The following is a 23,570-nucleotide window of genomic DNA, read 5'->3' as shown; positions in this document are numbered from 1 at the left end:
AGTCAGGGCAGGGCCTGGCAAGCCGCAGGGGGCGCCGTGACGGTGATTACTGTTTTTTATATTTTATTATTTTGTTGATTGGCATTGCTCTACCGTCTGGTCTGGTCGCGTCGTGAGGGCCTGGGGTAAGCCGGCGCCGGTGGCCAAATCATCAGTATTTAAATAAGCTGCGCAGGTGAGGCAGGGCAGGATCACTGTTTTTTATTTAAATCATAATGATGTTGATTGGTGACTGGTGGTGGGTGACTGGTTTAATCAAGATGGCCTGGGGTAGGCGGCGTAGGCCTGAGGCAGCCAAATCATGATTTATTACAAAATAAATAGAGCTGCGCAGGTGCGGCCTACTGGTTTTCCTAAACTGTACATTTTGTATCATTATGTTGAAGCCGGGTCACTCTGATAATAAGGATGAGGTTTGTGTTTGATGATGATCATCACAATGATCATGTTGCCATTAGTGTGCATGCAGGCTATTGTTGCAGCGTGGGCCGGCCCGGGTTGGCTGGATAGATCAATACTTGCCCTGATAGATTCAATTTCGGTTCAGGGCAGGCTCCTAAAATCTGTGGGGGTTGGGGCTGTGCGTGGCAAGCAGCATGCGCATATTTTTCACATTGTAATGCGCGTGCATTCACTGCTTGCCACGGTGCCCCGCCACACCCCAGCATACCCGCACTCTGAGGCCCGTTCACCACCGCCGGCACCGTCTGAGTCATCGTGGCCCAGTGGCCAGCTAGCCAGCCAGCCGCCGATCAGAGTAGCGGTGATCGGATCGGGCGATGATTGATTTTGTCACTTGTGCACAGTATGTTCACATGGTCCGGGTTTGCCTAGTGCACAAGATCAATGCGGATTGCTGCGTGATGTAAATTTGAAAGCGCAGTCAAGTAATACTGCATAATGATAACAGCCACCACTGTCAACTATTAAAAAGTACATTCGGTTTTAAGGGTTTGGCAATGGTGAAATCTTGAGTCCAAGAGTTTATTAAATTAATTTACACATACATACAAGCAGGAAGTCCAATTTGTTCTGTACAGCAGATTAAACCCCTCAAAATACATGAAAAATGTGACAAATTACAATGACAACGCTAAAAGTCTCATTTTCCTGGGGTTTTAGTCCTCCATTCATGCCACATTTTCACAAGTGGTTCTCTGTTCTTCCAGATCAGCTCATGTCCATAGGTCACGTACCATATTCCAAAAATAGCTCCACCGAGATGTGCTGCATGATCAAATATCCTCCAACCAAGAATTAAACCTGTGGTATCCAGTGTGATGATGATAGCCTTCAACGCACTTCCAGCTGTGAACGTGAACATAGGAAGAAGAGTTTTTGCTACTTTAGCTTCTGGCATCTTTGTACATACTGCTGCAAGGACTGTCATAATGGCCCCCGACGCACCAAGTGATGGACCAAATCGTCCTGTGGCCGTTTTAGCAAGGTAGCTGGCAAAACTTGAGAACACCTGCGCTGACAAATAAACTGCCCCGAACTGCTCACTTCCCAATATGGATACTATACTTGAAGAAAAGCTCTACAACACATACATATTTGCTGCCATGTGAAACAGGGAGAAATGACTGAATGTTGACAGAATCATCGAAAGGGAAAGAGTTTTTGAGGCCGGGTTAGAAGTGAAGTATTTAATCATTGTGTGCTGCATGGACGGCACTTTCCAGAGACAGAATATTAAGACATTTGCTGCTATAATGCCTACCACCGTCTGTTACCCTTCAGTCAGGCTGTTCCACCACTTGTTCACCTGTTTTCTGAAAGCCAATTCTTTTTTTGGCCTCCTGGTATCCAGCCAATCTGCCTGTACCTCATCAAAGTAGCTCTGGACTCTGAATTTCAGAGCTTCATACTGCCAAATAGAAGCAGAAGCAAATGCACAACCTGTAAACTCAGCAGTAAAAACAAAAGGTTTAAACAGGCACTTCAATGAATTGGAGGTGGTCTGAAAGACAGTCTCCTGCAATGGTGGAGTCATTTTACTTCTAAAAACCTCAGATGGCTTCTCTCAGGTTTAAATGCACTTTTTTCAAAATGTTCGCAGAGCAAGGGAACCTCCTATCAAAACCTTACTATGAGGAAAGCTCCCTTGCTGAAATTCGGATATTACCTCTGACTTTTAGCAGTGCCAGTTGAAGATGTGGGTGGAGCTAAGATAGTAAGTGGGTGGAGCCAGTAGAGGAAGTGGGTGGAGCCAGAGAAAAGTAGGTGTGGCCTCTGACAAACATTTGCGCACCTGCACTTCATATTTTACAAATTAAGCACTGGCTATGCCTCACCCATTGCAAAATCTTTTGAAGGAACCGCAATGCAACCATACTTTAAATCTACGCTCACTATGGGGATCAGACTTAAAACTCTCCGTGCAAGATTGATGATACTGCCGAGCAATGAATTTGGCTCATGCTGACCATCAGAATGCAGTATTGGGCCTTGAAGGTTTTATAAGTAAAAGATAGAGTATATGCTTCGTTTACTTTGCTGCCACCAGAAACTTCTTCACGCACAACTCACTTTATTGAAGCCAATGTTTTTAAAGTCTGTGGTTTCCACCTACAAGGATGCTGGGAAATTGTGTCTGACAACTAATATTCCGATGAACTTGGCTTGCTTTGGCAAGTTTATTGACTTAATTTTTACTGGCATTAAATTGTGAGAGAAGGCTCCTTTCACATCCTGGCTATACAAGTGCCTGTCCTTTTTCATTTATTGGTTTAGCTATTATTTTATGCTTTATGAGAAGCTTCTTTGGTATATTTGTATGCATGCTTTTATCTCTAGTGGAGGAGTCCAAGAACTGACTGTATTTATACTTCGCTTTGGATCGCTTGTGCATCATGATGTATCTATGCACAGCCCATCCAGGCATTATACAGTTTAAGCAATGAGATAAACTGTTTTGGTATCTTACTTATTGCCCTCTTACGCATTTGTACCCATTTTTATTATTGACACAATGCAAACAATTAGATTAAATTCACTCACCATCAACCACTTTTATGCTACACTACTCATTCCCACCCTCATGACCAACACTACTTCAACATGGTCACTCATGTACAATAAAACATGAGAGACACCTGCACCATACACTACTTTCCCACAGTCACCTCTGCACACCAGTGCTCACCCACAACCATGCTCACTTGCACAGAGCCGCTCCATTCATGTGGGAAGCCAATGACCTAGATTGGCTACTTCAAAGCCCTAATCACCCACAGCCACTTGCTTCCATCACCACTTCCCACAGACGCTAAAACACACGTTCACTCAGCACACCACTCGTTCTCATCCACATAAAACAAAACGTGCCCACAGCCTCTAGCCAGCCATCCCTCACACACACCCTTTGTCCACCACTTGCATGTAGCCTGTAATCCCAGTCTCTTATAGTCGTTGACATACAACATCACTCCCCCCAAGCCATTCAAATGCAACACAGCTCATCCGCAATAAATTGTGTACAATACCACTCATGAAACAACATGGCATAAACACACCAGTTGTTCCCCATTACTCTCAAAGAGCATCACTCTCCCAAAGCCAATTATAGATAAAACACCATTTGCAGACAACTCTGACATGCCCACAGCAACTCTCAGCACTACTCAACCCAAACACTCACCTGCAGTGCCACTACACCAAAACCGATCACATGCAAGATCATTCTTCCAAATATACTTGTACACAATACTACTTGTCCTTAGCAACTCAGCTCAGACAACAAGGGTAATAAAAGTCACCCACGGTCACTCCAAATATTATTTGCTCAAAAATAACACTTGAAACACCAATTACTCGTTGCCACTCACAACATTATTCACACTAATAACCATGCAGGGCACCATTTGCTCAAGACTTCACTTCAGCATCACTTATACATAGCTGCTTGCAATACTGACTGTAAGCACTATTCTGAGCGATCACTGACTGACAGAAACTCATTCAAAACTACTCCTGCCCATGGTCACTCGTTGCAAACACCCCTTGCCACTTAGCAAGAAGGACTCAATCTAAATACCAGGGCCCAGATTTACTAAGAACTTGTGTTGTCTTTTTGTGACACAAGTCATCGGAAGACAACCCATGTCCTTAACTGGGATTTACAAAGCCATGCAAGGGCCACTTTGTAATGAAACGTAACACAACGCAGCAGCTTGTGCTGTGTTACATTTCCTTGGGGTAGGCGTTCCATAGATGGAGCATGGGCGTTCCGGTGCATCCACCCACACATTTTGTTGCAATCCCAGATTTACTAAGGTCAGTGAGCCTGGGATTGCAAAAAAATGCTGCCCCTCTCAGACCCAGGTGTAATGAGGAGAAATATCTTGGTCCTTCCTTTTTCTATATGTGCTGCATTCTGCAGCATGCATAGAAAGAGGAAAACGCCTCTAAGGATTATGTTTCTGTATCCCTTCCTACACTAAAACTATTGGGCCTGTAATGCAGCATGGCCCAAGTGTGCCGGCATTGGTGCTAGGCAGCACATAGTGCTCCAGAGCTAGAAGGCTGCAGTAATGCGTCATATCTTTGTAAATATGGCGCATTTCTTTTGTCTACCTTTCACGCAAAGCAGCACAGCAAGGTAAGCTGCATTGCATGAAATCTTAGTAAATCTGGCCCTATACGTCCAAAAGTTACTCACTTAAAACACCATCAGTCCACAGCCATTTTCCAGCTCTTGTTAAAAAAATGCATGTCCACAACCACACTCCCACAGACATTTGTTTTATATTCCTCTTGTCTACAGGCAATAACTTAAATGGGAGAAGCATAATTTTGCTTCAGTTTTCTTTCAAAATTTCCATAAGATTGCATCATAATTCTGGGTAGTCTGCACTCACGCGTATTCTGTGTGACTAATTTAGGACTAAAAGAGTTCATGTTTAAGATGTCAAAGTATTTCTCTCTGCTACAGTATTTTTTAAGTGTGTTAGAAACATAATTCATTACTTAAATCTTACATTGACCCGTAAAATATAACATGTCCTTTAAAACGTGTTTTGTGATCTGATCTAACATTATCATTGTGATAATGATTTAGTATAATTGGATATTCAGGATGTTGAGAGTTTGATAAATTGTTTTTGTATGAATCACAGAGAAGCTGCATTGTAACTAGTTTGATGCTAAGTTAGCCTAATTGTAGGACTGAATTATATTTAATTCGATTCCCGACTAACGTTTAATTTTGCTTTTTGCTTGTACCTTTGAAATGTTGCATGTATTTGTGTTCCCACTGCAGGTGGACAACACATTGTTAGTATAGAGAAGGGTTCATTGTTTAGTTGATAGATAAGCCTGGGAAAGAATGCGATAACTGAGAAGGGATGAATTCTCATGGGAGACATAGATGGCACCAAGGACTTGTGGGACGGTTACTGTGTGAAGAAAGAGGTGGAGAAAGAAGTCAATGAAGGCCATTGGGGCCCATTGGCGAAAAGGGGGGGGGGAAGAAAGCACCGACCCGAGACTCAATGTAAGTGTGATAAAGGCTGCTTTATTGGAAGCAGGTGCATCCTACACAATAACAACCTTGGCCTGCGCCGCACACTCTAAACCTCATAAATATGTAAATTCCTGCCTCACCCCCACCCCCTCCCCTAACTGATTCCCACAATCCACAAACAGTAACAATTAGCATAACGTCAATTTGCCTCTCCGCCTGGCTAACTACTTTATTGTGCTTGACCTACCCCCGATAATCCAAACAGTTCTCCTACTCTTCCCCCATATATTAGGAAGAACCGCCCCTACATACAGAATGCACCCCACACCTGCTCCAGCGACATGTGAAAACCCCCCCACCCAATCCAAAAAAAAACCTTTTTGCACCAGCCTCCAACAAAACGTTGCCCCAAATCCCCGTTGCCCCCAACTCCCCCACAAAGGAAGCTCCCCCCTAAGGAGCGATGCCTGCCCTTGGCCCCCCCCCCCCCGAATCGTGACCCAGGGAGGGAGGGAGGGAAAAATTGTCCACACACCAAAACCCCCGCCCAGCGGCCGAGACACCTCACTTAAAATGGTGTCTCTGCCGCGTGGCCGGCGGGAACCACCGCCCAGCCCAAAAGAAGCCCAACCAAGCCCCGCCCCCAGCCCAAAAGCTACCAAAAACGCCCAAACCGTCCCCGGGCGGCGCCGTCTCTTCCCCCCCCCCCTTTTCCCCGGCCCCAAATTCCCCCGGGCGGGACAGGCCTCCCTTCGGTCGGCCGCCCCCCCCAGGACCCCATTGGGGCCCATTGGCGAAAAGGGGGGGGGGAAGAAAGCACCGACCCGAGACTCAATGTAAGTGTGATAAAGGCCGCTTTATTGGAAGCAGGTGCATCCTACACAATAACAACCTTGGCCTGCGCCGCACAATCTAAACCTCATAAATATGTAAATTCCTGCCTCACCCCCACCCCCTCCCCTAACTGATTCCCACAATCCACAAACAGTAACAATTAGCATAACGTCAATTTGCCTCTCCACCTGGCTAACTACTTTATTGTGCTTGACCTACCCCCCGATAATCCAAACAGTTCTCCTACTCTTCCCCCATATATTAGGAAGAACCGCCACTCGAGGGACGTGCTAACGGTCCTCGACCCCCCCTAGGACTCCCCCTCCCTTAACCCGGGACGTGCCGCATGACCCATTCGGAAGGACCACCTCCTTACTAAATGGCGTGCCGCGGACCCCCCTCAAGCCCCGTGCAGTCCGGGCCATGCCTTTGAACCACCGGCAGGTCCTCCCCCCTTACCACAGGGCCATGCCCTCCGTCCCAATGTATAGGGCCATGCCCTACGTCACCACGTATAGGGCCATGCCCTCCGTCACCAATGTATCGGGCCATGCCCTCCGTCACCAATGTACAGGGCCATGCCCTCCGTCACCAACGTATAGGGCCATGCCCTCCATCACCAACGTATAGGGCCATGCCCTCCGTCCCCAACGTATAGTGCCATGCCCTCCGTCACCGACGTATAGGGCCATGCCCACTGTACCCAATGTATAGGGCCATGGCCTCCTTCACCAATGCATAGGGCCATGCCCTCCGTCACCAATGCGTAGGGCCATGCCCTCCGTCACTAACTGTATATGGCCATGCCCTCAGTCGACGTCACCCCCCGGGGCGTGCTTCCTGGCCGCGGAATCGAGCTCCCCACGAGGTATGCCGCACTGAAACCGGGGCCGTGCCCCCTCTCTGGCGCCCAGGGCCCCCCCCTGTCAACATAAGGCCTGAGAAGCCGCCCAGCGTCCGCAGGCAGTCCGCCGAAGCCGGCCGTCCCACCAGAGAGAAGCCCTCCGGATGCGTGTCCCACACCTGAGCCCGTCCGCCAGGAAGAAACCCCTGCCACAGTGCCCCCAACTCCCCCCCGTCACCTACCATACCCCGCAGCCCCCGACATGTCAGCGGCACCAATCCGCGTCAGACCCCACTGGGCGTCGTGACCACCCTGTCCTCCGGCGGGCGTGCTCCCTGACCACCAGTCGAGCTCACTACGGAGAATGACCACACCGACATGGGACCGTGCCTCCTCTCTGGCGCCCAGGAAAAAGTCCTCCACACAGTGCGTCACCCCCAGAGCCAGTCCGCCAGGAAAAAGCCCACTGCAAAGAACCTACCTCTCACCCACACACGACTTGAAACGACCCTGTCCTCCGGCGGGCGTGCTCCCTGACCACGGAGTCGAGCTCACTACGGAGAATGACCACACCGACATGGGACCGTGCCTCCTCTCTGGCGCCCAGGAAGAAGTCCGCCACACAGTGCGTCACCCCCAGAGCCTGTCCGCCAGGAAAAAGCCCACTGCACAGAACCTACCTCCCACCCACACACGACTTGAAACGCCCGCGGCCCAACCGAGGCTCTGCCCCTGGTCACGCTTTACGCCCGTACCGCCCGCTCGAGCCCCCCCAAAACCTGCACCTAGGCCGACACCTCAAAGTACGTTGGATGGACCCTAGTCCTATGCCATTTAAGTACATTTACTTAGACCATGATAAATACTTAGTTATAGTTCATTAGACTAAGCCTCCGACCATATGAGCCAATCTGTAAAGACAGATAAGCTTCTGTGTACCTGCACCTTTCTTATGAAACGTAAGCATTTCTGCCTTCTCTTCGGGGATATCGCTCTGTCTATACACAATGTTAATGGCACACTTATACCATCCATCAGATGTGAATCCAAGAGAACGCACTCAAATGATCACAACATGGAACCCAAGAACATCATCTTTAGTGTCCATCAAGGTTCATCACTCAACCCCACTTTGTTCAACGCCTACATGCCCCCCTGCCCAAAATTGCCAGAACACATGGACTGAACATCATCTCCCACGCGAATGACACCCATCTCATCCTCTCTTCATGTGAAGATTCATTGACCATGCAGGCCAAATTCCACTTGTGCATGACCAGCGTCGCCTATTGGATACAAAACAAGTGCCTCAAACTCAACAGACAGAACAGGAGTACTGATATTTTCGAACAACACCTCCCTGTGGAATGACCCCTGGTGGCCTGCTGAAGTGGGACCCTCACCCACTCCTAAAGACCATGCCCGTAGCCTCTGCATAATCCTGGACAGCAACTCACCATGAAAATTCAGCTCAATACAGTCTCCTGTACCTGCTTCCTCACTATTCCATGCTCCAAAAACTCTTTCAAATGATTCCCAATCACCACCAGACGCACCACCACTCAAGCCCTCATCAGAAGCGGCTTGGGCTATGGCAAAGCCCTCTACATAGTAATTACCACACCCATCCCGAAGAGGCTGAAGACCCTACAGAACTCAGCGGCCAGACTCATCCTCAGCTTATTCAAATGGACCCAGATCACCCAAAGAAACTGCGCTGGCTCCCCATCCACAAGAGTTTCCAATTCAAGATTCTAACCCATGCCCACTGAGCCCTACAAAAGAAAGGATCAGCATACCCCAACCATTACGTTAGCTGCCACCAACTCTCCAGACTCCTGTGCGCTGCCTCCCTTGCTCACACACCGTGCATCCAACTAAGCAACCGTGGAAAATGCTCCTTCTCCCAACTCGCTGCGAAGTCCTGCAGCAGCCTCTCCCTCCACCTCCAGACCTCAGTAGTTCAGAAGGGAACTCAAGACCTGGTTGTTCAATTGTTTCCACCGTAAGCTTAGCTCTCGGCGCCTGGCTACACCCGGGTGACAAACAGTGCTCTACAAATCCTGTTTGAGTGACTGATTGACTGATTGAGCCACAAACTTTGATCTGACCAATTTTCACTCTCACCAGCAACTGTAACCACTTTTCTTCCAGGGTGGGAAGCGGAACAGCTCGCCCCCAAACTTTGTGGGGAAATAAGGGAAGGGAATTCCCCACTGGGGAATCCACAGAGAAAAGAAAAGAAAAATTGAGCATTCGCACATCTGCCTAAATTCCCTCTACAAGATGTATACCTTCGCACTAGAAATGTGTCACAGGACAAGCAAAAATTCCAGGCATATGCAAAAGTATGCCTTGGTATCCTGCAACTTATTTTCTCACCAACAAAGACTTTTAAAACTTTCCGAATTGTCCGTAAAGCGTTCCGATTTAACTTAGCCTTCATTCACATGACGTTTTCCTCTCTATGGCGAGGTCATGTCTACCACTCAGAAAATCCTTTCCATTCTGATTGAACTGAACCACACTGCATGTAACGTTTTTCCCGAAAGTAGTCTTTATGACGAACGTTTCTAAACATAATGAAGATCTTTTTCTTCCCTCTGCTAGTTTGCTGTTCTCTTAACTGTTCTATTCAGAATGGCAAATGTGTGTAGGATTTTGCTGTGCAAGTTGACCTTTTGCAGATCTCCCCTACGCACCAAACGTCGCAGAGGAGAACTGTTTTCTCTGAGTTTAACTTATGCAGGGCTATTTTGTTGGTGTTAATTAAGGATGTATGTATCATCGAACTAGTCACAAGTTTCGAAAGGATGTGGTGAAACCAATATTGCCAAGTTGCGAAGAATTCAATCCTGTTTGGAAAGGTTGCAAAACACTTTGCAATTTCCCGAAGTCCCAGTATACACCCCCCAAGCCGGACCGGGTGCTTCTCTTACAGGGAAGATGTTTCCTATGCTCTGAACACTGCCGCAGTGGGCAGCTCCAAATGATTGCAAGTACTTATTTATTCCCCCTTCCACAAGACTCTCCTTGAACGAAGTACAGTGCCGCCCGGAATTCATTGTTACAGCGGTCACAGGCACCGGAGCGCCCCCCCCGTCTCTTCCTGCCCCCCCACCCCCCCCAATTATAGCCTCGTGGACATCCTTCATTTGAGCTAGCTCGTGCTACGAGGAATACACTTCACGTCCATACCCCCAGCGTGCACTACGAAACATTTCAACCCCCCAGAAGCACCTAATGCGCTATAAACACAAATGTACCTTCCCTCGAACAATTATACTCACTCGTGCATGTAAAGCGGGAGCACACAAAACCCCTCCACCTCCGTCCACATACCCAACCACCCACCCCTTGTACACCTCCAAATTAATTGTCACCACAACTTGCTACCCTTATGCGGAGAGACTATAAAGTTCGCCCTCCAAGGAGCACATCAGTCTTTTCCCCCTGCCCCAAAATATAAACCCCGGGCCGTATGGACCCCTCGGGTAGGGGCAGCGGGACTCACCTAGTCCCACGTGGGAGCCTGACTGCCCGCACCAGGCAGAACAGGCCCATCCGCTCGGCCGCGTGGAGCCGCATGCTGCTCACCCGAGCTCCTCCGGCCTCCTGCGATGCGTCCAGCACACCTTCTGCCCGTCCCTGCCCACGAAGTGTCCAGCCTGCCGGGAAAATCCGGTATCGCCCAAGCCTGCACTGTCCCCCTGCACCCACCACATTCCGTAATGTCCATCCTGGCGTAGGCTATCCATTCGCTTGATACCCCGGGTGATTTTGCACAACCAACGTCCACGAAGAAAATTGTCCGTAATGTCCATCCTGGCGCAGGCTATCCATTCGCTTGACACCCCGGGTGATATTGCACAACCAACGTCCACGAAGAAAATTGTCCACGCCAAAAAATTGTCCACACACCAAAACCCCCGCCCGGCGGCCGAGACACCTCACTTAAAATGGTGTCTCTGCCGCGTGGCCGGCGGGAACCACCGCCCAGCCCAAAAGAAGCCCAACCAAGCCCCGCCCCCCAGCCCAAAAGCTACCAAAAACGCCCAAACCGTCCCCGGGCGGCGCCGTCTCTGCCCCCCCCCATTTTCCCCGGCCCCAAATTCCCCCGGGCGGGACCCCATTGGGATAATGGAAACTTACCCGAAGGTTGTAGGAGGTGACTGTATTGGATGGTTGGTTTTGTACTAATGCAGTTAGGGACATCTGACACTTCTCTGGCAGATGCTTTGAGGTACCTGCCTCTCTTGGTGATTGTGGAATTAGGATACATGACCATAGTTAGAGTTTCCTCTTAGGAGGACTCTGGCAGCTGACACCTTTTTATGCTTTCCTTTTTGAACATCACTTAGTTTAGATTTCCCTTTTACATAGTGCCGGGATAGTTAGGCAATTTGGAGAATTTTTACTTTTAAAGAATTCAATGCAATCTAGCTTACATTTTTGTCTTTTAATAACCTATGTGGCAATAAGCGTATTGGTAATTTTCCTTTTCTTGTATAGGGTGAATCGATTACGGAGATTTGGCTTCATCCTATTCTCTTTGTATTTTTATACTATCATGGTAAGAGTGATATTTTAAATCTGCTTCAAAATGTACAATAAACTGACTAATCAGAATCCTGCTGTGGATCTGAGATCCTAAGAAATTTCATCCTGGGCTAATGAGTTGAAAAGTTCCTTACCTCTCATGCTGCTTGACAAGAACCATGGACTAAAATTTGAGGAGACACATTTCTGCGGTAGTAAAACCACTTGTTGTCCACCCACCTAGAGCCAGTGACCTAAACATTCACATACACTCTAATCGTTGGGCCGTAATTCATCAACATCTGGATGTTTTCATGTAACCATCATGGAATAATCCATTGCATCCTAAAGTTCTGATAAAATCGTCGTCTGATAAGGCACTCCTATCAAAAATGTGTGTGGTGCCATCTTGGAGTAAATTATACTCACCCTGAAACTGCCAACAATCACCCCAGAGTACCAACAGATCATCAGTGATTTTCCAACTGAAACAATCCCATAATGCCTATTAAGATTTTCTGCGATTAGCTCATTACAAAAAATGCCTGAGCACATTTATTTTTCCTTTACCTGCATTGTTATTTTGGGGTATTTAAATGGCGCAGTCCCAGCCACACAATGCAGCTGAGCACTCTAAGTAGAATTTGACTTTATATGCTGGTGCCTGTATTTTACAGGGGAACCGATGAACGTTTCCAAAAACGTGAACGGATATTACATGCCAGGGTGTTACACAAGCAAGGTCACTTCGCAGTTACAGGTAGTCACTATTTACAATTCACAGATCTAATGTGGTCATGGTTAGTGCAGAACACACAACTTCAGAATGGTCGCTTTTGTGTTATTTTTCAATATATTATAAAAACAAATGATGCAGATATAATTTTTCAGATATTTGCATCCCATCGGTTGACGGAAGGTATTTATTTTATACGTACAAGTTAACAAAGCATCATGGAATTAGACCAAGTAATTTCTGTGGGCTGATGGAATGTCTCTTCAATGTACTCTACATTCAAAATGTGTGGATGAAAAATTATTATTTTAGAGCAAAAGCAAGAAAAGCAAATTAAATATTCACCTCACAATCTGATTAGTGGTCAATTGAACGCTGTAGTGTATTACTTTGATGGCTTCAGCCTTACCAGCAGACAAGGAAGCATTATTAAAATGATTAAAACACAAATATTATTCATAATGGCTTGACAGCATGCCTTCTTACCAGAAGCATATTTTAAAAAGAGGTGAATCGCAGGGCAGCGGTAACTCCATCTAGCATCAAAGGCGAGAGAAAGCTTTCCAGCAGGAGCGGAATCTATTTCCATGTTTATTAATATCAGATTTAATGAGCGCGGCCGTAGAGTGCAGTGACGTCAGCGAGGCAGCTTGTGCAGTTTTAACAGTAAGTCCATCTCTTACCCTCTTCGCGCTTTTATCAAATCCGAGTCCGCTCGAAACCATCATCTAAACAGGGTGATCCCTGGAGGTGTCGAGCCTTTCCTGCCCAATTGTCTCGTCTTTATACACTTTACCTCAAAATGCCACCCTTGGCATCATGAAGAATAAATGGAAATTGTGAGCATTTTTCCTGCAGTTGTAATACAGGGCCTCTTGTTTGATCTGTCTGCAGAGACATTAACACTTCACAATTGCCGTTCGAGGTTCGTCTTTTTATGCCAAACCTCATTTCACGTCATCCCATGCCCGCCGGTGGGATTTAAGCTTACATTATGTGCTGTTCTTAACATGTTATTTATGAAGCCGCAGTGATAACTTCACAATGCTGAGGTTTTAGGCTTGCGCTTAAACACACATCACAGTGCGTGTTCAAACACTGGGCTCAAACTGGGGTGGCAGGGTAAGTAAAAAAACACAATGGATTTCACCCAAATCTGTGACTAGGGGTGAATGTTTTGTTTGTTCAGCATTCCCTCCATCATGTTTTTTTTTTTGCATTGGTTGCCCTAAGTGGGAAGGGTATGCCCAGATGTTGGTCCCATGCGAGCTATGCCACCTGATTCATTCTACAGTGGTACAAAAAGGGGTGGTGATGGACGGAGCATCTGAATCAATCAAACACTCACACCCAGTCAAAAGATCTGGGTTTAATCCATCACCGTTCTTTAGCCCACTCTGCCACCCCAGTTCAGACATGGCTATATGCAAATCAGTCTGACCCTGTGCCTCATGGGAACAGTCCAGCCCGAACTGCCAAGTCATGTCTTCCCTGGACCGGAAACAAGATTCCGAGGACCGGTTTCTGGCATTCCAGCCGTCTTCAGCCCGGCTTGCTTGAATCCAGTGGCAAAGTGAGCAAGGGACTCATGTCTGAGCATAACCTGCCACACTTATGGCGGCCAAAAGCGGTACAAAAGGGGGTGGTGATGGACGGAGCATCTGAATCAATAAAACACTCACACCCAGTCAAAAGATCTGGGTTTAATCCATCACCGTTCTTTAGCCCACTCCGCCACCCCAGTTCAGACATGGCTATATGCAAATCAGTCTGACCCTGTGCCTCATGAGAACAGTCCAGCCCGAACTGCCAAGCCATGTCTTCCCTGGACCGGAAACAAGCTTCCGAGGACCGGTTTTTGGCATCCCAGCCGTCTTCAGCCCGGCTTGCTTGAATCCAGTGGCAAAGTGAGCAAGGGACTCACGTCTGAGCATACCCTGCCACACTTATGGCGGCCAAAAGCGGTACAAAAGGGGGTTGTGATGGACGGAGCATCTGAATCAATCAAACACTCACACCCAGTCAAAAGATCTTGGTTTAATCCATCACCGTTCTTTAGCCCACTCTGCCACCCCAGTTCAGACATGGCTATATGCAAATCAGTCTGACCCTGTGCCTCATGGGAACAGTCCACCCGAACTGCCAAGCCATGTCTTCCCTGGACCGGAAACAAGCTTCCGAGGACCGGTTTCTGGCATTCCAGCCATCTTCAGCCCGGCTTGCTTGAATCCAGTGGCAAAGTGAGCAAGGGACTCACGCCTGAGCATACCCTGCGACACTTATGGCGGCCAAAAGCGGTACAAAAGGGGGTGGTGATGGATGGAGCATCTGAATCAATCAAACACTCACACCCAGTCAAAAGATCTGGGTTTAATCCATCACCGTTCTTTAGCCCATTCTGCCAACCCAGTTCAGACATAGATATATGCAAATCAGTCTGACCCTGTGCCTCATTGGAACAGTCCAGCCCGAACTGCCAAGCCATGTCTTCCCTGGACCGGAAACAAGCTTCCGAGGACTGGTTTCTGGCATTCCAGACGTCTTCAGTCCGGCTTGCTTGAATCCAGTGGCAAAGTGAGCAAGGGACTCACGTTTGAGCATACCCTGCCACACTTATGGCAGCCAAAAGCGGTACAAAAGGGGGTGGTGATGGACGGAGCATCTGAATCAATCAAACACTCACACTCAGTCAAAAGATCTGGGTTTAATCCATCACTGTTCTTTAGCCCAATCTGCCACCCCAGTTCAGAAATGGCTATATGCAAATCAGTCTGACCCTGTGCCTCATGGAAACAGTCCAGCCCGAACTGCCAAGCCATGTCTTCCCTGGACTGGAAACAAGCTTCAGAGGACCAGTTTCTGGCATTCCAGCCGTCTTCAGCCCGACTTGCTTGAATCCAGTGGCAAAGTGAGCAAGGGACTCAGGTTGAGCATACCCTGCCACACTTATGGTGGCCAAAAGCGGTAAAAAAGGGGGCGGTGATGGACGGAGCATCTGAATCAATCAAACACTCACACCCAGTCAAAAGATATGGGTTTAATCCATCACCGTTCTTTAGCCCACTCTGCCACCCCAGTTCAGACATGGCTATATGGAAATCAGTCTGACCCTGTGCCTCATGGGAACAGTCCAGCCCGAACTGCCAAACCATGTCTTATCTGGACCGGAAACAAGCTTCAGAGGACCAGTTTCTGGCATTCCAGCCGTCTTCAGCCCGGCTTGCTTGAATCCAGTGGCAAAGTGAGCAAGGGACTCACGTCTGAGCATACCCTGCCACACTTATGGCGGCCAAAAGCGGTACAAAAGGGGGTGGTGATGGACGGAGCATCTGAATCAATCAAACACTCACACCCAGTCAAAAGATCTGGGGTTAATCCATCACCGTTCTTTAGCCCACTCTGCCACCCCAGTTCAGATAGGGCTATATGCAAATCAGTCTGACCCTGTGCCTCATTGGAACAGTCCAGCTCTAACTGCCAAGCCATGTCTTTCCTGGACCGGAAACAAGCTTCCGAGGACCGGTTTCTGGCATTCCGGCCATCTTCAGCCCGGCTTGCTTGAATCCAGTAGCAAAGTGAGCAAGGGACTCACGTCTGATCATAGCCTGCCACACTTATGGCGGCCAAAAGCGGTACAAAAGGGGGTGGTGACCACCCCCTTTTGTACCGCTTTTGGCCGCCATAAGTGTGGCAGGCTATGCTCAGACGTGAGTCCCTTGCTCACTTTGCCACTGGATTCAAGCAAGCCGGGCTGAAGACAGCTGGAATGCCAGAAACCGGTCCTCAGAAGTTTGTTTCCGGTCCAGGGAAGACATGGCTTGGCAGTTCGGGCTGGATTGTTCCCATGAGGCACAGGGTCAGACTGATTTGCATATAGCCATATCTGAACTGGGGTGGCAGAGTGGGCTAAAGAACGGTGATGCATTAAACCCAGATCTTTTGACTGGGTGTGAGTGTTTGATGATTCAGATGCTCCGTCCATCACCACCCCCTTTTGTACCGCTTTTGGCCGCCATAAGTGTGGCAGGGTATGCTCAGACGTGAGTCCCTTGCTCACTTTGCCACTGGATTCAAGCAAGCTGGGCTGAAGACGGCTGGAATGCCAGAAACCGGTCCTCGGAAGCTTGTTTCCGTTCCAGGGAAGACATGGCTTGGCAGTTCGGGCTGGACTGTTCCCATGAGGCACAGGGTCAGACTGATTTGCATATAGCCATGTCTGAACTGGGGTGGCAGAGTGGGCTAAAGAACGGTGATGAATTAAACTCAGATCCTTTGACTGGGTGTGAGTGTTTGATTGATTCAGATGCTCCGTCCATCACCACCCACTTTTGTACCGCTTTTGGCCGCCATAAGTGTGGCAGGGTATGCTCAGACGTGAGTCCCTTGCTCACTTTGCCGCTGGATTCAAGCAAGCCGGGCTGAAGATGGGTGGAATGCCAGAAACTGGTCCTTGGAAGCTTGTTTCCGGTCCAGGGAAGACATGGCTTGGCAGTTCGGGCTGGACTGTTGCCATGAGGCACAGGGTCAGACTGATTTGCATATAGCCATGTCTGAACTGGAGTGGCAGAGTGGGCTAAAGAACGGTGATGGATTAAACCCAGATCTTTTGACTGGGTGTGAGTGTTTGATTGATTCAGATGCTCCGTCCATCACCACCCCCTTTTGTACAGTTCAATCTAGAGTTGGCACCCTAAGCACTGGGTATGAGCTGTGAAACAAGTCCACCACAGCACTCGGAGGCCTCTAGAAGTAGTCGAGACAGGGAGTGTCCACTACCAGTGCTCCGAAGAGGGGGAGCAGAGGCCATGGAATGTGGGTGGACGTGGAGACCCACTGTAGGGTGTCCACAAAGCATGTAGGCTATAGATCAGTGCTGAATGGAGATGTTCCGCTCGCTGAGAAGTAAAGGCAGCCAAAAGAATGCAAGTCCTGGAGGTGGCCTGGGGCTTTCCCACTGCATCACTAGGCCCCACCAACCAAGCCCCACAGTCATCCTCTTCACATGATGCTCCCCCCTCTCAAGGCAACGCAGAGTGTCTGGATGGTGCAGCAACTGCAGTGGTGCTGTTCCAGGACCAGAACTCTTGCGGCGGGACAGAATCCTATGGGAGGCAAAGGCAAAAAAGGTCACTTCAGGCCTCACCGACCCTTCTTAAACATCCCTTCTGGTCTGGCATCCAACCGTGGCCTCAGTGTGTTCGAGGCTCCCTCACTGCGACAGAGCCCGATGCTGTGGTCCAAAGGGCTATAGGGGATCGAAACAGTAAAATAAAGGTGCCGAGTAAGCTGTGCCGTGCCCCAGAAGGGTAGATGGGATGGCGTGCCAAGTCGGGAGGTGAGGCCATCCACAGCGAGCAGCGATGGGGCAGTCAAGGACGCCTCAGGCCAGAGCAGGTGTCCTGGTGTTGCTCTAGGCGGGCTGAAGATGGTTGGGCAGGTGGAGCCTCAGGTTAGAGTCTTTCTCACCCAAATAAACCTCAGGGTCCTCCGGTCTCAGGGAGCGAGAGGCAGCAGGAGCCTGCACGGTGCCATGGGAGCCACTCAGGCCCTCATCAAACCTCTCGGCACGGGCCAGATTGGATCACCACCACTCCGGGCAGCTTAAGCCAAGTTCCAAAGTCAGGATCGGTTGCAAAGTGGTCCTGGAAAGGTTTGGATCCGCTCCTTTGCAGAACGTACATGGCATGAGAACACTCTCAGTTGGGCACCATCTTGGACATGCCCCGCATGATCTATTATTTAATTTCCGATTTGAAACAGATTCATCTAACATATCTACTACCACAGTACAATGGGGCTCAAAAATATTTTGCTAAAATTAATGATGAACAAGTCGACAGACCCTGCACCTGACAACAACCGTAATTGGGGCCAAGGAGTAGTGCACAGGAGATTCACTTTTAAGCAAGGGAGCTTAACAGAAATAAAAACGGCCAAACCACCCTTTGCCATCCAGGAAGATGGTGAAATTGCGGCATTCCAATGTGAGTGAAAATCATCAACATAGAAGTACCCTATTAGCCAGGTCTCTTGGAGACAAATGATATCAAACTCCTTTATCAAATGTTAACCAATCTTCTTTGAGCAATGCAGAATGCATAGATGCAATGTTACAGGATATCAATTTAAAGTCTCCAACAAGCTTTGAGGTTATTATCTTTTTTTTGAAGTAGTTAATGAGACCCCAGATGCGACCCTGTTTTGTGAAACAGGAACTGTGGGAGGTAAGGTCGGGTCCAGAGAGTTATTCAACGTGCAGCGTCAATCAGTGTCCTGGATGGTAGCCAAGGGCAAGGATAGGTTTCATAAAATTATATTTGAAGGCATATCAAAGGGGATTTGTGAGGGTGTGCCTTTCTGCCTTCAGACACAATGCCCTGCTGGTGATAATTATTAGAATTGACTCTTCTGTTGAAAATTGATATTTTACCTGGGCCTACAATGCTATTCTTATTGTTCCACTCTCATGCTGAAGTAAGATAGAATTTGGCCCTTGATGGAAATGTTTCCCTGAATGTCTACTGCCATACAAATTGGACCAATATATAAAGAGCAGGGAGCTTCTGGCGGTAGGATCAAAGCCTGATATTTATTGGGCTAAACCAACAGTTTTTCCTCCACTTTCGTGAATTTCTTCAAAATTTCGGTGCAGAAGTCCTTCAGCATGATCTCTAGCTTTTTCCCTAACAACATCACACAATGATTTTTAACAATGAAGTTCCATGGATCGACAGGGAGAATTTGAGTGCTTACATCCTGCCTTATGTTAATAACAAGGAGACCTCAATTTTTCTTATCTGAAGACGGGTTGGCAATATCTTCTATCACAGTAGTCCATTTTAAGGGAGCCTGCCCATGTATCCATTTTATTTTAGGTGGGGTAGATTTCAACTGAGGGACCTGTTTAGAAATGACCTTAATATTATCAAATTGCTTACTTTGTGCCACATTCAGGTTGTGTTGTTGTATAAGTAACAGGAGCAAGAACCTGTCGACCGTGTTGGGATTGGGGTAGAAAGTATGGTACAAACATATGATATCCCTACTGGTATAATTCAAAGACTTAGGAACGATATGAATACAACATTATCAAAAGGAAGTAAGGAGACTCTGTTTGATTATTGCATGTGCTCATGGCATCATTTATGTAGAACATTTAGGAGAAAGGAAAAAAAGGCAATTGGCAGTTGTGACAGCACTGCGATATACAAATAAAACGATTGGGAAGAACCTAAATTGTGACTGGTGCTCAAGGTGTGTGAGTGAAAAACACAATAGCGGCGCAGGTGACAATGTGATCAGCGAGGAAGGCGCATAGTGACTGGTGTATAAATATTTACAGTGAATGAATGACACAGTATGGTTCCAGGTAGCTTGGAGGGTTCGTTTCTATTCAGTTGGAATGTATTGTTCGTGAACCACTGTGTGAGGGGCACCAAACCTCTGTGGATCTCGATGATCTTAGGGAGTTATGTCTATATTCTGGCTTCCTAGGCTTTGATAAAGTACTTGAAAGTTGCATAATTAAACAGCTTAAGCAAATCTTTAGGAATAATAAACTCCAGGATGATTTCTTTTCAGGGTTCAGAGCATTCTGCATCACTAAAGCTCCTGTTATACAAATCTTACAAAATGCCTTATATATATAGCGCAATGGCGAGTTTTTTGCTTACTGACTTTATTTGATCTCTCAGCACTGTCAATCATGGAATTCCATTACAAATTTTAAGAGATTGCATAGGGATGGAAGACATGTCCTTGAAAGATTTTCGCTCCCCATAATCTTTATATTGATCCTACAAGATCAATTTAGGTGGCATTCTCAAATCCAGTTCCTCTTCCTCACATTTCCTCTTAAGGTGTCATTCTATAATTTGTATTTTTCAACCTTTAGATAGATCTCTTGGTGACCTTTTTAAGGACTCCAGAATCTTATGTCCTCAATATGCTAATGGAACACAACTCTATTTGAAATTCTCCTCCCCAGATGATAACCCTATTTAAGTAAGGCAATAAGACAACTTTCACTCATATATGTCTCTTGGTTGCTTCAAAATGAACCCTCCTTAATGGTGAATTTATTCTTTTCTCTCCAACTCCCTTCCGCATTCCTGTTCAGAAGTGTTTTTTAATCACCATCCTAACCTTACGGTTGGCTGTATTCATGTCATAATCAAAATAAACATATCAGTAACATGGATAAAGGTGAGCACAATCAACTCAAATCCATGTTTGGATGCGCATACTTCATTCCTGAACAGGACTTAAAGACCAGATTTGTGTTTCAGGAAGTAAATGATTTGAGCACATCACACAAGTGCTCCCTTCTCTGAATAGCTCACTGCAGAAGTTGATGAAGCTTCAAACTAGCATGTCAAATGTACACATTTCTACAAATGTCCTTATCACATTACATAATTAGAATAATAACTATTCAAGAGAAGTCCCGCTCCTGCATAACTCAGATATGCTTCTTTTGGAGACCTACTTTTTAAAAAAGAATGGTTCCTGATCCGACAATGTTATGGTTGTGAATGCACAGTTTTGAAATGCATGCCTCTCCCTTTTGGTACAATACTCTTTTTTCCCTCCTTCAAAAGAGAGGTTAAAATGTAACTTTTCAATTGCTGCTTCCTCTCTTCCATCTATAACACCTACCATATTTCCCTGAATGCATCCTGACCTACTTTGCTTTCATTTAATTTCCGCTGTGAGCAATGTTCCCTGAGTGCTGCTTCATGCTACTCTGTTCAGTTCCAATTGTTGAAAAGGTTTTCTATAAGATACATGGTTCCTAGTATAAAGTTTAACAGGTTTACTTGTATTAGTAACAATGATAAAGTTCTCACCTTTACTGTTGACAAACTTACTTTTGCCTGAAGACATGTTTCCATTAACAGTAGCCACATCTGAATTTGAGAATTTGGCTTGATTGGATATTTTGAGTATTTTTAAGGAATTAGAAGACTTTTCTACTCTGCAATATCAATGGTTTTAGCTAATGAAGATTTTGGATGTCTTATGGGTTCATTATAGATTTTCTTTTTAGTGAAGTCTTGAAATGTGGTCCTCGATATAGCTTTAGGTATTTAAAGTGTAGCTTCAAATGCATCCGAGAGTTTGTTAACAAGTTTATGTCTTGAGTAAAACTTATGCGATTCCATTACAATATAAGGTACTTGGTGCAATGAAACTTCAGCCTGTTCAATGCCTCATTAATTTCATCATAATCTCCAACCACTGCCTCATGAAGTTGAAATACCTCTGGTAAATGCTTCAAAACTTCCTGACACTCTATCCCAAGAGGTTAAATAATATGGCTATCTTCACCAAAGAGTCACAGATTTAACAACAATGGCCATAATCCAGGTTTTAAAAAAATTGGAGTATGTGCTTGATCTCATGAAAGGCTCTCCAAGCTGTTGAAGGAAAGGATGTGGTTGTTACTACACCACATATTTGCTTGCATGCAATTGATAGAAGCAAATACAAACAACCACAAATGTGTATGGATAGAATGCCACACAAAAAATGGAGACAGAAAAGTCTCTTGTATAAAATGTGACATGAGTCTGTCTGTAATTTGACAGACACAGATAACTTTGTTATAGTGTTCACAGTTCTGCTGGCAAAGTGCTGTATTACCTTTCAACTGCAGGGGTGCCTTTACTATCCAGCAGAACAACCTCTTCTACAGCCATATTCGGTGTCCCATAACAGTAGTATTCCAACACCAATATGGGGTAAAAACATAGATGGCCTCCACGTAGCGACACCACAGTCATGTGATTTTCAGCCTGAGAAAGCTGGCTGCTTGCGTACCTCTTGGGTATGTGCAGTTATGCCCCACTCTCTTTTTTATTGGAGGATTCTTGATCACTTACGTTTTATATATTCAACCAGAACTTGAAATGCCTGGTCAGAAATGTTGATCATTTTTTACCTTTGATGGTCCTGTGAAATAGCTTAACATGTATCTACCATCCCTCTCAGACAGGTCTCAGAGAGGGTCGGTAGCAAGTGAACACATCTGTTTTGTTTTCCACCTGGTGGGTTTAATATTCAAACAGGTAGCCAGTGATATTTTTCCATTGTCAGCTTTTGCACTCAAATTGCACTGTATTACAGCCACAATAATTCCTATATGTGACAGAAAAGAACAGTCCTCCACCTGCAGTCTCAAGACAGTGATATTTGGACAATTTTGTTGACTCAGCATACTATCCCACATTATGGCCATGTTTAGTTTACTGTTTTGGGGTATGTACGTTAATGGTTCCAATTTTCCTTCCTATTTTTCATCACAAACAATGTTTTCACTCATTTAGTGGTGTTTGGGTGATTTTTGTTTATTAAGAACAATTAGCCAACGCCTCAGGGTGCAGCAGCAGTTTGATAGAAATGCTTAATGCAGTCTGCTTCTGAGAGGAGCCCCTTACTATGACCGGTAGAACATCAAGATAGCTATTTGCTGTTGTTGAAAGCTGCTTGTTCTCTGCTGGTCACAGGTCTAAATCCCAGTAGGGTTGAGTCAGCTTTACTACATTGGTCAAGAAGGTACAAATATTATTAGGGTTATTCGAAATTAATAGAAAACGTACATCATAAAACAGTTTGGACAAAGTGCTGTATGGTAGCAGAATGTTATTTTTGGAGGGGCGTGTCTTAGACGCCGACTCATGATGGTGACATCCCCGTGAGCTCTGACGCGGACGTGATGGTTATTCAACTTTGTGGCCTCTCCTGTACCGCTTTCTCAGACACGAATGCAGTATACACCTTATGAACAATGGTGATAAGCCTGCATCCAGTTTTCGCACCATGAGGGTGCGTCTTGAGACCTGTGTGCTGCAGCAGTGATTTTCTCCTCATAGACGCAAGCGGCCGCCATTTTAGACCTCGTCGCTTGCGTCACAGCTTTTTCTTTCTCTTTTTGTTCACTTTTTTGGATATCATTTACTGCCCCTTTCTTATGAGTGCTCCCTAACTTATCTAGGACCTCCTTAATGTCCAGTCAAACAAGAGGACATTGTTCCGAAGGAGGCGCGTAAAGTGTCACACACAACCTTGAAAAAAAGAGAAGGGGAAGCAAGAAAGAAGGAGGGGGCCTAGGCAAGGGGCTCACTGATTATAAGGAAGAACAAGTCTTA

The 23,570-nt window shown here is 46.5% G+C and overlaps 1 pseudogene; it reads right to left on the bottom strand.

Moving 5' to 3' along the window:
- Positions 1-1,081: 1,081 nt before the first annotated feature.
- LOC147728012 (presenilin-associated rhomboid-like protein, mitochondrial) lies at positions 1,082-22,121 on the bottom strand (annotated as a pseudogene).
- Between the last annotated feature and the right edge of the window lie 1,449 nt (positions 22,122-23,570).

The sequence above is a fragment of the Lissotriton vulgaris genome, chromosome 3_1, assembly GCF_964263255.1.
Source record: "Lissotriton vulgaris chromosome 3_1, aLisVul1.2, whole genome shotgun sequence".
Classification (NCBI taxonomy): Eukaryota; Metazoa; Chordata; class Amphibia; order Caudata; family Salamandridae; genus Lissotriton; species Lissotriton vulgaris.
Note: the sequence above shows the minus strand (reverse complement) of the source record. Positions and strands in the feature narration are given on the sequence as shown.